The following is a 13132-nucleotide window of genomic DNA, read 5'->3' as shown; positions in this document are numbered from 1 at the left end:
CTGGTTCGGGCAATTTCTAATAATGTGGCCCGGTTTTCCACATTTATAACAAACTACATTGGCATAACTTGCTCCGACACTACTTGCTCCGCCATTACTCGTTCCGGCACCATTTGTTCCTTTCGTTCTGTTAACCCCTGGTCCGTAGACATCACACTTCGCCGCGCTATGACCATTTCTTTTACACTTGTTGCAAAATTTGGTGCAGAACCCCGAGTGATACTTTTCACACCTTTGGCATAGCTGCTTCTGATTGTTGTTGTTGTTGCGGTTATTATTGTTGTTGGGATGATTGTTGTAGCTGCTGTTGTTGTTGTTGTTGTTGTTGTTGTTGTTGTTGTTGTTGTTGTTGTTGGGCCATTTGTTGTAGTTGCAATTGATGTTGCGATTGTTGGGATAATTGTTGCGATTATTGTTGTAATTACTGTTGTTGTTGTATTGGTGATTCTTATCACCGTTTTCCTCCCACTTTCTTTTGACTTGCTTCACATTGGCCTCTTCAGCAGTCTGTTCTTTAATTCTTTCTTCAATCTGGTTCACTAGTTTGTGAGCCATTCTACATGCCTGTTGTATGGAGGCGGGCTCGTGTGAACTTATATCTTCTTGGATTCTTTCCGGTAATCCTTTCACAAACGCGTCGATCTTCTCTTCCTCATCTTCGAATGCTCCCGGACACAATAGGCACAATTCTGTGAATCGTCTTTTATACATGGTAATATCAAATCCTTGGGTTCGTAACCCTCTAAGTTCTGTCTTGAGCTTATTGACCTCGGTTCTGGGACGGTACTTCTCGTTCATCAAGTGCTTGAATGCTGACCACGGTAGTGCGTACACATCGTCTTGTCCCACTTGCTCTAGATAGGTATTCCACCATGTTAACGCAGAACCTGTGAAGGTATGCGTAGCGTACTTCGCTTTGTCCTCTTCAGTACACTTACTTATGGCAAACACCGATTCGACCTTCTCGGTCCACCGTTTCAATCCAATCGGTCCTTCGGTTCCATCAAATTCCAAAGGTTTGCAGGCAGTGAATTCTTTGTAGGTGCATCCTACACGATATTCTGTACTGCTAGATCTAAGGTTATTGTTGGTATGTAGCGCAGCCTGTACTGCGGCTATGTTTGAAGCTAGAAAAGTACGGAATTCCTCTTCATTCATATTCACGGTGTGTCGAGTAGTCGGTGCCATTTCCTTCAAAATAGTCAAATGGAACAAGTTAATCATACAGAATATTAAGAGTAGTTAATAGTATTTCGTAGCATAATATGAACTCATTTATAAAAACTTTTTCTTCATATTAGCGTTTTATAAGTTTAAATTCGGGTAGTACCTACCCGTTAAGTTCATACTTAGTAGCAAATATACAATTCAACTACTACAATTCTATATGAAAAACTGATTATAATAATATTTCGCGTTCAAACTTTTATACAATATTTTACAAACTTACAATACCGCTTATTTTACATAAAGCATGAAATATAGCACACAATAACTTTGATACAAGATAGTTGTGAAGATAATTCTAGCTAGTACACAAGTCGTTCAGCAAAGGCAATAAAGACACGTAATTCATACGTCCAGAAACAAGTCATGCATTCTGGTTTTACTAGGACTACTTCCCATCCTTGGTCTTGTGGAACATAACCGTTATGGCCATTGATAAGACAGCGTGTTGTAACGTCGTCAAAGGGACGAGGGTTACGTAATGTCCAACAGTCCCGTAACAATCTAAAAACCTCATTTCTTACCCCAATTACTGACTCCGTCACTTGTGGAAACGTTTTGTTTAATAGTTGTAGCCCGATGTTCTTGTTCTCACTTTGGTGAGAAGCGAACATTACTAATCCGTAAGCATAACATGCTTCTTTATGTTGCATGTTAGCCGCTTTTTCTAAATCACGAAGTCCAATATTCGGATATATTGAGTCAAAATAATTTCTTAACCCGTTGCGTAAAATAGCATTTGGGTTCCCCGCAATATATGCGTCAAAGTAAACACATCGTAACTTATGGGTTTCCCAATGTGATATCCCCCATCTTTCAAATGAAAGTCTCTTATAAACCAAGACATTCTTGGAACGTTCTTCGAATGTCTTACAAACTGATCTCGCCTTAAATAGTTGTGCCGAAGAATTTGACCGACTTTAGACAAGATTTCATCAATAATGTCTCCGGGTAGGTCTCTTAAAATATTGGGTTGTCTATCCATTTTGTGTTCCCCTAATACGAGCCGTCGTTATCCACATTGGTTTAGAAAAACCTGGTGGTTTAAAGGTTCCCGGGTCATTGTTACAACTTAAGGACTTCGGGGGTTGACGATACATATAAAGTTCATCGGGGTTGGAATTAGATTTCTCTATTTTTATGCCCTTTCCCTTATTATTTTCTTTTGCCTTTTTAAATTCAGTTGGGGTAATTTCTATAACATCATCGGAATTCTCGTCAGAATCCGATTCATCGGAGAATTGGTAATCCTCCCAATATTTTGCTTCCTTGGCGGAAACACCATTGACCATAATTAACCTTGGTCGGTTGGTTGAGTATTTTCTTTTACTTAACCGTTTTATTATTTCCCCCACCGGTTCTACTTCTTCATCCGGTTCCAATTCTTCTTCCGATTCCGATTCTTCTTCCGGTTCCGACTCTTCTTCCGGTTCCGATTCGGGAACTTGTGAATCAGTCCACGAATCATTCCAATTTACATTTGACTCTTCATTATTATTAGGTGAGTCAATGGGACTTGTTCTAGAGGTAGACATCTATCACATAATATCAAACGCGTTAAGAGATTAATATATCACATAATATTCACATGTTAAAAATATATAGTTTCCAACAAAATTTGTTAAGCAATCATTTTTTAAGTAAACACGGTCGAAGTCCAGACTTACTAATGCATCCTAACAAACTCGATAAGACACACTAATGCAAAATTCTGGTTCTCTAAGACCAACGCTCTGATACCAACTGAAATGTCCCGTTCTTATTGATTAAAAACGTTCCATATTAATTGATTTCGTTGCGAGGTTTTGACCTCTATATGAGACGTTTTTCAAAGACTGCATTCATTTTAAAACAAACCATAACCTTTATTTCATCAATAAAGGTTTAAAAAGCTTTACGTAGATTATCAAATAATGATAATCTAAAATATCCTGTTTACACACGACCATTACATAATGGTTTACAATACAAATATGTTACAACAAAATAAGTTTCTTGAATGCAGTTTTTACACAATATCATATAAGCATGGACTCCAAATCTCGTCCTTATTTAAGTATGCGACAGCGGAAGCTCTTAATAATCACCTGAGAATAAACATGCTTAAAACGTCAACAAAAATGTTGGTGAGTTATAGGTTTAATCTATATATATCAAATCATAATAATAGACCACAAGATTTCATATTTCAATACACATCCCATACATAGAGATAAAAATCATTCATATGGTGAACACCAGGTAACCGACATTAACAAGATGCATATATAAGAATATCCCCATCATTCCGGGACACCCTTCGGATATGATATAAATTTCGAAGTACTAAAGCATCCGGTACTTTGGATGGGGTTTGTTAGGCCCAATAGATCTATCTTTAGGATTCGCGTCAATTAGGGTGTCTGTTCCTTAATTCTTAGATTACCAGACTTAATAAAAAGGGGCATATTCGATTTCGATAATTCAACCATAGAATGTAGTTTCACGTACTTGTGTCTATTTTGTAAATCATTTATAAAACCTGCATGTATTCTCATCCCAAAAATATTAGATTTTAAAAGTGGGACTATAACTCACTTTCACAGATTTTTACTTCGTCGGGAAGTAAGACTTGGCCACTGGTTGATTCACGAACCTATAACAATATATACATATATATCAAAGTATGTTCAAAATATATTTACAACACTTTTAATATATTTTGATGTTTTAAGTTTATTAAGTCAGCTGTCCTCGTTAGTAACCTGCAACTAGTTGTCCACAGTTAGATGTACAGAAATAAATCAATAAATATTATCTTGAATCAATCCACGACCCAGTGTATACATATCTCACTATTGATCACAACTCAAACTATATATATTTTAGAATCAACCTCAACCCTGTATAGCTAACTCCAACATTCACATATAGAGTGTCTATGGTTGTTCCGAAATATATATAGATGTGTCGACATGATAGGTCGAAACATTGTATACGTGTCTATGGTATCTCAAGATTACATAATATACAATACAAGTTGATTAAGTTATGGTTGGAATAGATTTGTTACCAATTTTCACGTAGCTAAAATGAGAAAAATTATCCAATCTTGTTTTACCCATAACTTCTTCATTTTAAATCCGTTTTGAGTGAATCAAATTGCTATGGTTTCATATTGAACTCTATTTTATGAATCTAAACAGAAAAAGTATAGGTTTATAGTCGGAAAAATAAGTTACAAGTCGTTTTTGTAAAGGTAGTCATTTCAGTCGAAAGAACGACGTCTAGATGACCATTTTAGAAAACATACTTCCACTTTGAATTTAACCATAATTTTTGGATATAGTTTCATGTTCATAATAAAAATCATTTTCTCAGAATAACAACTTTTAAATCAAAGTTTATCATAGTTTTTAATTAACTAACCCAAAACAGCCCGCGGTGTTACTACGACGGCGTAAATCCGGTTTTACGGTGTTTTTCGTGTTTCCAGGTTTTAAATCATTAAGTTAGCATATCATATAGATATAGAACATGTGTTTAGTTGATTTTAAATGTCAAGTTAGAAGGATTAACTTTTGTTTGCGAACAAGTTTAGAATTAACTAAACTATGTTCTAGTGATTACAAGTTTAAACCTTCGAATAAGATAGCTTTATATGTATGAATCGAATGATGTTATGAACATCATTACTACCTTAAGTTCCTTGGATAAACCTACTGGAAAAGAGAAAAATGGATCTAGCTTCAACGGATTCTTGGATGGCTCGAAGTTCTTGAAGCAGAATCATGACACGAAAACAAGTTCAAGTAAGATCATCACTTGAAATAAGATTGTTATAGTTATAGAAATTGAACCAAAGTTTGAATATGATTATTACCTTGTATTAGAATGATAACCTACTGTAAGAAACAAAGATTTCTTGAGGTTGGATGATCACCTTACAAGATTGGAAGTGAGCTAGCAAACTTGAAAGTATTCTTGATTTTATGAAACTAGAACTTTTGAAATTTATGAAGAACACTTAGAACTTGAAGATAGAACTTGAGAGAGATCAATTAGATGAAGAAAATTGAAGAATGAAAGTGTTTGTAGGTGTTTTTGGTCGTTGGTGTATGGATTAGATATAAAGGATATGTAATTTTGTTTTCATGTAAATAAGTCATGAATGATTACTCATATTTTTGTAATTTTATGAGATATTTCATGCTAGTTGCCAAATGATGGTTCCCACATGTGTTAGGTGACTCACATGGGCTGCTAAGAGCTGTTCATTGGAGTGTATATACCAATAGTACATACATCTAAAAGCTGTGTATTGTACGAGTACGAATACGGGTGCATACGAGTAGAATAGTTGATGAAACTGAACGAGGATGTAATTGTAAGCATTTTTGTTAAGTAGAAGTATTTTGATAAGTGTCTTGAAGTCTTTCAAAAGTGTATAAATACATATTAAAACACTACATGTATATACATTTTAACTGAGTCGTTAAGTCATCGTTAGTCGTTACATGTAAATGTTGTTTTGAAACCTTTAGGTTAACGATCTTGTTGAATGTTGTTAACCCATTGTTTATTATAACAAATGAGATGTTAAATTATTATATTATCATGATATTATGATATATAATATATCTTAGTATGATGTATATACAGTTAAATGTCGTTACAACGATAATCGTTACATATATGTCTCGTTTCGAAATCATTAAGTTAGTAGCCTTATTTTTACATATGTATTTCATTGTTAATACACTTAATAATATATTTACTTATCATTTAACATAATTAACCAAGTGTATCAATATCTTAATATGATTCATATGTACCTAGTAAGACGTTGTTATAACGATAATCGTTATATATATCGTTTTCGAGTTTCTTAAATTAATAGTCTCATTTTTATGTATATAACTCATTGTTAAAATACCTAATGAGATACATACTTATTATAAAAACATGTTAACTATATATATAACCATATATATGTCATCGTATAGTTTTTATAAGTTTTAACGTTCGTGAATCACCGGTCAACTTGGGTGGTCAATTGTCTATATGAAACATATTTCAATTAATCAAGTCTTAACAAGTTTGATTGCTTAACATGTTGGAAACATTTAATCATGTAAATATCAATCTTAATTAATTTATATAAACATGGAAAAGTTCGGGTCACTACAATAACCAGTACCACCATCATCAACGCCAACAGTACCATTACCACCTCCAACCACAACCGCGTTGTAAACCTCAACTTCACAATCTATCCCACGAGCATCAATGTCATACGCACCATAGATACCAAGGAGTACCAACAACAATAACTGACGAAGTATTAATTCATAACTTCATTGGAGAAACATTCCGCGGCGATTATATAATCTCTAAAATCTTAGAGATTATCTAATCTAGCCCTAACCATAAATCAGTTAAGCGAACCAAAATGATAGAAGGAAGAGTAGAAACCCTGACAAAAATGGTGTGTGATTAACAAGTTAAACTTGTTTTACCAACAGCATCAACAGTACCGTCAACGTCACCAGCATCGTCAGTACAGTCAACATCAGAATCAACAACACCTATAACATCACAAACTCCGTCAGTTCAAGAATCACTGTGTGTAGTGACCCGAACTTTTCCATGTTTATATATATATTAATTGAGATTGATATTTACATGATTAAATGTTTCCAACATGTTAAGCAATCAAACTTGTTAAGACTTGATTAATTGAAATAGGTTTCATATAGACAATTGACCACCCAAGTTGACCGGTGATTCACGAACGTTAAAACTTGTAAAAACTATATGATGACATATATATGGTTATATATATAGTTAAAATTATATTATGATAAGTAAACATATCATTAAGTATATTAACAATGAACTACATATGTAAAAACAAGACTACTAACTTAATGATTTTGAAGCGAGACATATATGTAACGATTATCGTTGTAACGACATTTAATGTATATATATCATATTAAGAGATATTTGTACATCATAATATCATGATAATATAATAATTTAAAATCTCTTTTGATATTATAAACATTGGGTTAACAACATTTAACAAGATCGTTAACCTAAAGGTTTCAAAACAACATTTACATGTAACGACTAACGATGACTTAAGGACTCAGTTAAAATGTATATACATGTGGTGTTTTAATATGTATTTATACACTTTTGAAAGACTTCAATACACTTATCAAAATACTTCTACTTAACAAAAATGCTTACAATTACATCCTCGTTCAGTTTCATCAACAATTCTACTCGTATGCACCCGTATTCGTACTCGTACAATACACAGCTTTTAGATGTATGTACTATTGGTATATACACTCCAATGATCAGCTCTTAGCAGCCCATGTGAGTCACCTAACACATGTGGGAACCATCATTTGGCAACTAGCATGAAATATCTCATAAAATTACAAAAATATGAGTAATCATTCATGACTTATTTACATGAAAACAAAATTACATATCCTTTATATCTAATCCATAAACCAACGACCAAAAACACCTACAAACACTTTCATTCTTCAATTTTCTTCATCTAATTGATCTCTCTCAAGTTCTATCTTCAAGTTCTAAGTGTTCTTCATAAATTCCAAAAGTTCTAGTTTCATAAAATCAAGAATACTTTCAAGTTTGCTAGCTCACTTTCAATCTTGTAAGGTGATCATCCAACCTCAAGAAATCTTTGTTTCTTACAGTAGGTTATCATTCTAATACAAGGTAATAATCATATTCAAACTTTGGTTCAATTTCTATAACTATAACAATCTTATTTTAAGTGATGATCTTACTTGAACTTGTTTTCGTGTCATGATTCTGCTTCAAGAACTTCGAGCCATCCAAGGATCCATTGAAGCTAGATCCATTTTTCTCTTTTCTAGTGTGAATCAGTCCACGAATCATTCCAATTTACATTTGACCCTTCATTATTATTAGGTGAGTCAATGGGACTTGTTCTAGAGGTAGACATCTATCACATAATATCAAACGCGTTAAGAGATTAATATATCACATAATATTCACATGTTAAAAATATATAGTTTCCAACAAAATTTGTTAAGCAATCATTTTTCAAGGAAACACGGTCGAAGTCCAGACTCACTAATGCATCCTAACAAACTCGATAAGACACACTAATGCAAAATTCTGGTTCTCTAAGACTAACGCTCGGATACCACCTGATATGTCCCGTTCTTATTGATTAAAAATGTTCCATATTAATTGATTTCGTTGCGAGGTTTTGACCTCTATATGAGATGTTTTTCAAAGACTGCATTCATTTTAAAACAAACCATAACCTTTATTTCATCAATAAAGGTTTAAAAAGCTTTACGTAGATTATCAAATAATGATAATCTAAAATATCCTGTTTACACACGACCATTACATAATGGTTTACAATACAAATATGTTACAACAAAATAAGTTTCTTGAATACTGAAATGTCCCGTTCTTATTGATTAAAAACGTTCCATATTAATTGATTTCGTTGCGAGGTTTTGACCTCTATATGAGACGTTTTTCAAAGACTGCATTCATTTTAAAACAAACCATAACCTTTATTTCATAAATAAAGGTTTAAAAGGCTTTACGTAGATTATCAAATAATGATAATCTAAAATATCCTGTTTACACACGACCATTACATAATGGTTTACAATACAAATATGTTACAACAAAATAAGTTTCTTGAATGCAGTTTTTACACAATATCATACAAGCATGGACTCCAATTCTCGTCCTTATTTAAGTATGCGATAGCGGAAGCTCTTAATAATCACCTGAGAATAAACATGCTTAAAACGTCAACAAAAACGTTGGTGAGTTATAGGTTTAACCTATATATATCAAATCATAATAATAGACCACAAGATTTCATATTTCAATACACATCTCATACATAGAGATAAAAATTCATTCATATGGTGAACACCTGGTAACCGACATTAACAAGATGCATATATAAGAATATCCCCATCATTCCGGGACACCCTTCGGATATGATATAAATTTCGAAGTACTAAAGCATCCGGTACTTTGGATGGGGTTTGTTAGGCCCAATAGATATATCTTTAGGATTCGCGTCAATCAGGGTGTCTGTTCCCTAATTCTTAGATTACCAGACTTAATAAAAAGGGGCATATTCGATTTCGATAATTCAACCATAGAATGTAGTTTCACGTACTTGTGTCTATTTTGTAAATCATTTATAAAACCTGCATGTATTCTCATCCCAAAAATATTAGATTTTAAAAGTGGGACTATAACTCACTTTCACAGATTTTTACTTCGTCGGGAAGTAAGACTTGGCCACTGGTTGATTCACGAACCTATAACAATATATACATATATATCAAAGTATGTTCAAAATATATTTACAACACTTTTAATATATTTTGATGTTTTAAGTTTATTAAGTCAGCTGTCCTCGTTAGTAACCTACAACTAGTTGTCCACAGTAAGATGTACAGAAATAAATTGATAAATATTATCTTGAATCAATCCACGACCCAGTGTATACGTATCTCAGTATTGATCACAACTCAAACTATATATATTTTGGAATCAACCTCAACCCTGTATAGCTAACTCCAACATTCACATATAGAGTGTCTATGGTTGTTCCGAAATATATATAGATGTGTCGACATGATAGGTCGAAACATTGTATACGTGTCTATGGTATCTCAAGATTACATAATATATAATACAAGTTGATTAAGTTATGGTTGAAATAGATTTGTTACCAATTTTCACGTAGCTAAAATGAGAAAAATTATCCAATCTTGTTTTACCCATAACTTCTTCATTTTAAATCCGTTTTGAGTGAATCAAATTGCTATGGTTTCATATTGAACTCTATTTTATGAATTTAAACAGAAAAAGTATAGGTTTATAGTCGGAAAAATAAGTTACAAGTCGTTTTTGTAAAGGTAGTCATTTCAGTCGAAAGAACGACGTCTAGATGACCATTTTAGAAAACATACTTCCACTTTGAGTTTAACCATAATTTTTGGATATAGTTTCATGTTCATAATAAAAATCATTTTCTCAGAATTACAACTTTTAAATCAAAGTTTATCATAGTTTTTAATTAACTAACCCAAAACAGCCAGCAGTGTTACTACGACGGCGTAAATCCGGTTTTACGGTGTTTTTCGTGTTTCCAGGTTTTAAATCATTAAGTTAGCATATCATATAGATATAGAACATGTGTTTAGTTGATTTTAAAAGTCAAGTTAGAAGGATTCACTTTTGTTTGCGAACAAGTTTAGAATTAACTAAACTATGTTCTAGTGATTACAAGTTTAAACCTTCGAATAAGATAGCTTTATATGTATGAATCGAATGATGTTATGAACATCATTACTACCTTAAGTTCCTTGGATAAACTTACTGGAAAAGAGAAAAATGGATCTAGCTTCAATGGATCCTTGGATGGCTCGAAGTTCTTGAAGCAAAATCATGACACGAAAACAAGTTCAAGTAAGATCATCACTTGAAATAAGATTGTTATAGTTATAGAAATTGAACCAAAGTTTGAATATGATTATTACCTTGTATTAGAATGATAACATACTGTAAGAAACAAAGATTTCTTGAGGTTGGATGATCACCTTACAAGATTGGAAGTGAGCTAGCAAACTTGAAAGTATTCTTGATTTTATGAAACTAGAACTTTTGGAATTTATGAAGAACACTTAGAACTTAAAGATAGAACTTGAGAGAGATCAATTAGATGAAGAAAATTGAAGAATGAAAGTGTTTGTAGGTGTTTTTGGTCGTTGGTGTATGGATTAGATATAAAGGATATGTAATTTTGTTTTCATGTAAATAAGTCATGAATGATTACTCATATTTTTGTAATTTTATGAGATATTTCATGCTAGTTGCCAAATGATGGTTCCCACATGTGTTAGGTGACTCACATGGGCTGCTAAGAGCTGATCATTGGAGTATATATACCAATAGTACATACATCTAAAAGCTGTGTATTGTACGAGTACGAATACGGGTGCATACGAGTAGAATTGTTGATGAAACTGAACGAGGATGTAATTGTAAGCATTTTTGTTAAGTAGAAGTATTTTGATAAGTGTATTGAAGTCTTTCAAAAGTGTATAAATACATATTAAAGCACTACATGTATATACATTTTAACTGAGTCGTTAAGTCATCGTTAGTCGTTACATGTAAGTGTTGTTTTGAAACCTTTAGGTTAACGATCTTGTTAAATGTTGTTAACCCAATGTTTATAATATCAAATGAGATTTTAAATTATTATATTATCATGATATTATCATGTATGAATATCTCTTAATATGATATATATACATTAAATGTCTTTACAACGATAATCGTTACATATATGTCTCGTTTAAAAATCATTAAGTTAGTAGTCTTGTTTTTACATATGTAGTTCATTGTTAATATAATTAATGATATGTTTACTTATCATAGTATCATGTTAACTATATATATATCCATATATATGTCATCATATAGTTTTTACAAGTTTTAACGTTCGTGAATCACCGGTCAACTTGGGTGGTCAATTGTCTATATGAAACATATTTCAATTAATCAAGTCTTAACAAGTTTGATTGCTTAACATATTGGAAACATTTAATCATGTAAATATCAATCTCAATTAATATATATAAACATGGAAAAGTTCGGGTCACTACAGTACCTACCCGTTAAATAAATTTCGTCCCGAAATTTTAAGCTGTTGAAGGTGTTGACGAATCTTCTGGAAATAGATGCGGGTATTTCTTCTTCATCTGATCTTCATGCTCCCAGGTGAACTCGGGTCCTCTACGAGCATTCCATCGAACCTTAACAATTGGTATCTTGTTTTGCTTAAGTCTTTTAACCTCACGATCCATTATTTCGACGGGTTCTTCGATGAATTGAAGTTTTTCGTTGATTTGGATTTCATCTAATGGAATAGTGAGATCTTCTTTAGCAAAACCAAAACATTTCTTCAAATTCAAGACGTGGAAAGTGTTATGTACAGCCGCGAGTTGTTGAGGTAACTCAAGTCGGTAAGCTACTGGTCCGACACGATCAATAATCTTGAATGGTCCAATATACCTTGGATTTAATTTCCCTCGTTTACCAAATCGAACAACGCCTTTCCAAGGTGCTACTTTAAGCATGACCATCTCTCCAATTTCAAATTCTATATCTTTTCTTTTAATGTCAGCGTAGCTCTTTTGTCGACTTTGGGCGGTTTTCAACCGTTGTTGAATTTGGATGATCTTCTCAGTAGTTTCTTGTATAATCTCCGGACCCGTAATTTGTCTATCCCCCACTTCACTCCAACAAATCGGAGACCTGCACTTTCTACCATAAAGTGCTTCAAACGGCGCCATCTCAATGCTTGAATGGTAGCTGTTGTTGTAGAAAAATTCTGCTAACGGTAGATGTCGATCCCAACTGTTTCCGAAATCAATAACACATGCTCGTAGCATGTCTTCAAGCGTTTGTATTGTCCTTTCGCCATGCCCATCAGTTTGTGGATGATAGGCAGTACTCATGTCTAGACGAGTTCCTAATGCTTGCTGTAATGTCTGCCAGAATCTTGAAATAAATCTGCCATCCCTATCAGAGATAATAAAGATTGGTATTCCATGTCTGGAGATGACTTCCTTCAAATACAGTCGTGCTAACTTCTCCATCTTGTCATCTTCTCTTATTGGCAGGAAATGTGCTGATTTGGTGAGACGATCAACTATTACCCAAATAGTATCAAAACCACTTGTAGTCCTTGGCAATTTAGTGATGAAATCCATGGTAATGTTTTCCCATTTCCATTCCGGGATTTCGGGTTGTTGAAGTAGACCTGATGGTTTCTGATGCTCAGCTTTGACCTTAGAAC

This window comes from Rutidosis leptorrhynchoides, chromosome 10 (assembly GCF_046630445.1).
Source record: "Rutidosis leptorrhynchoides isolate AG116_Rl617_1_P2 chromosome 10, CSIRO_AGI_Rlap_v1, whole genome shotgun sequence".
Taxonomy (NCBI): Eukaryota; Viridiplantae; Streptophyta; class Magnoliopsida; order Asterales; family Asteraceae; genus Rutidosis; species Rutidosis leptorrhynchoides.
Note: the sequence above shows the minus strand (reverse complement) of the source record.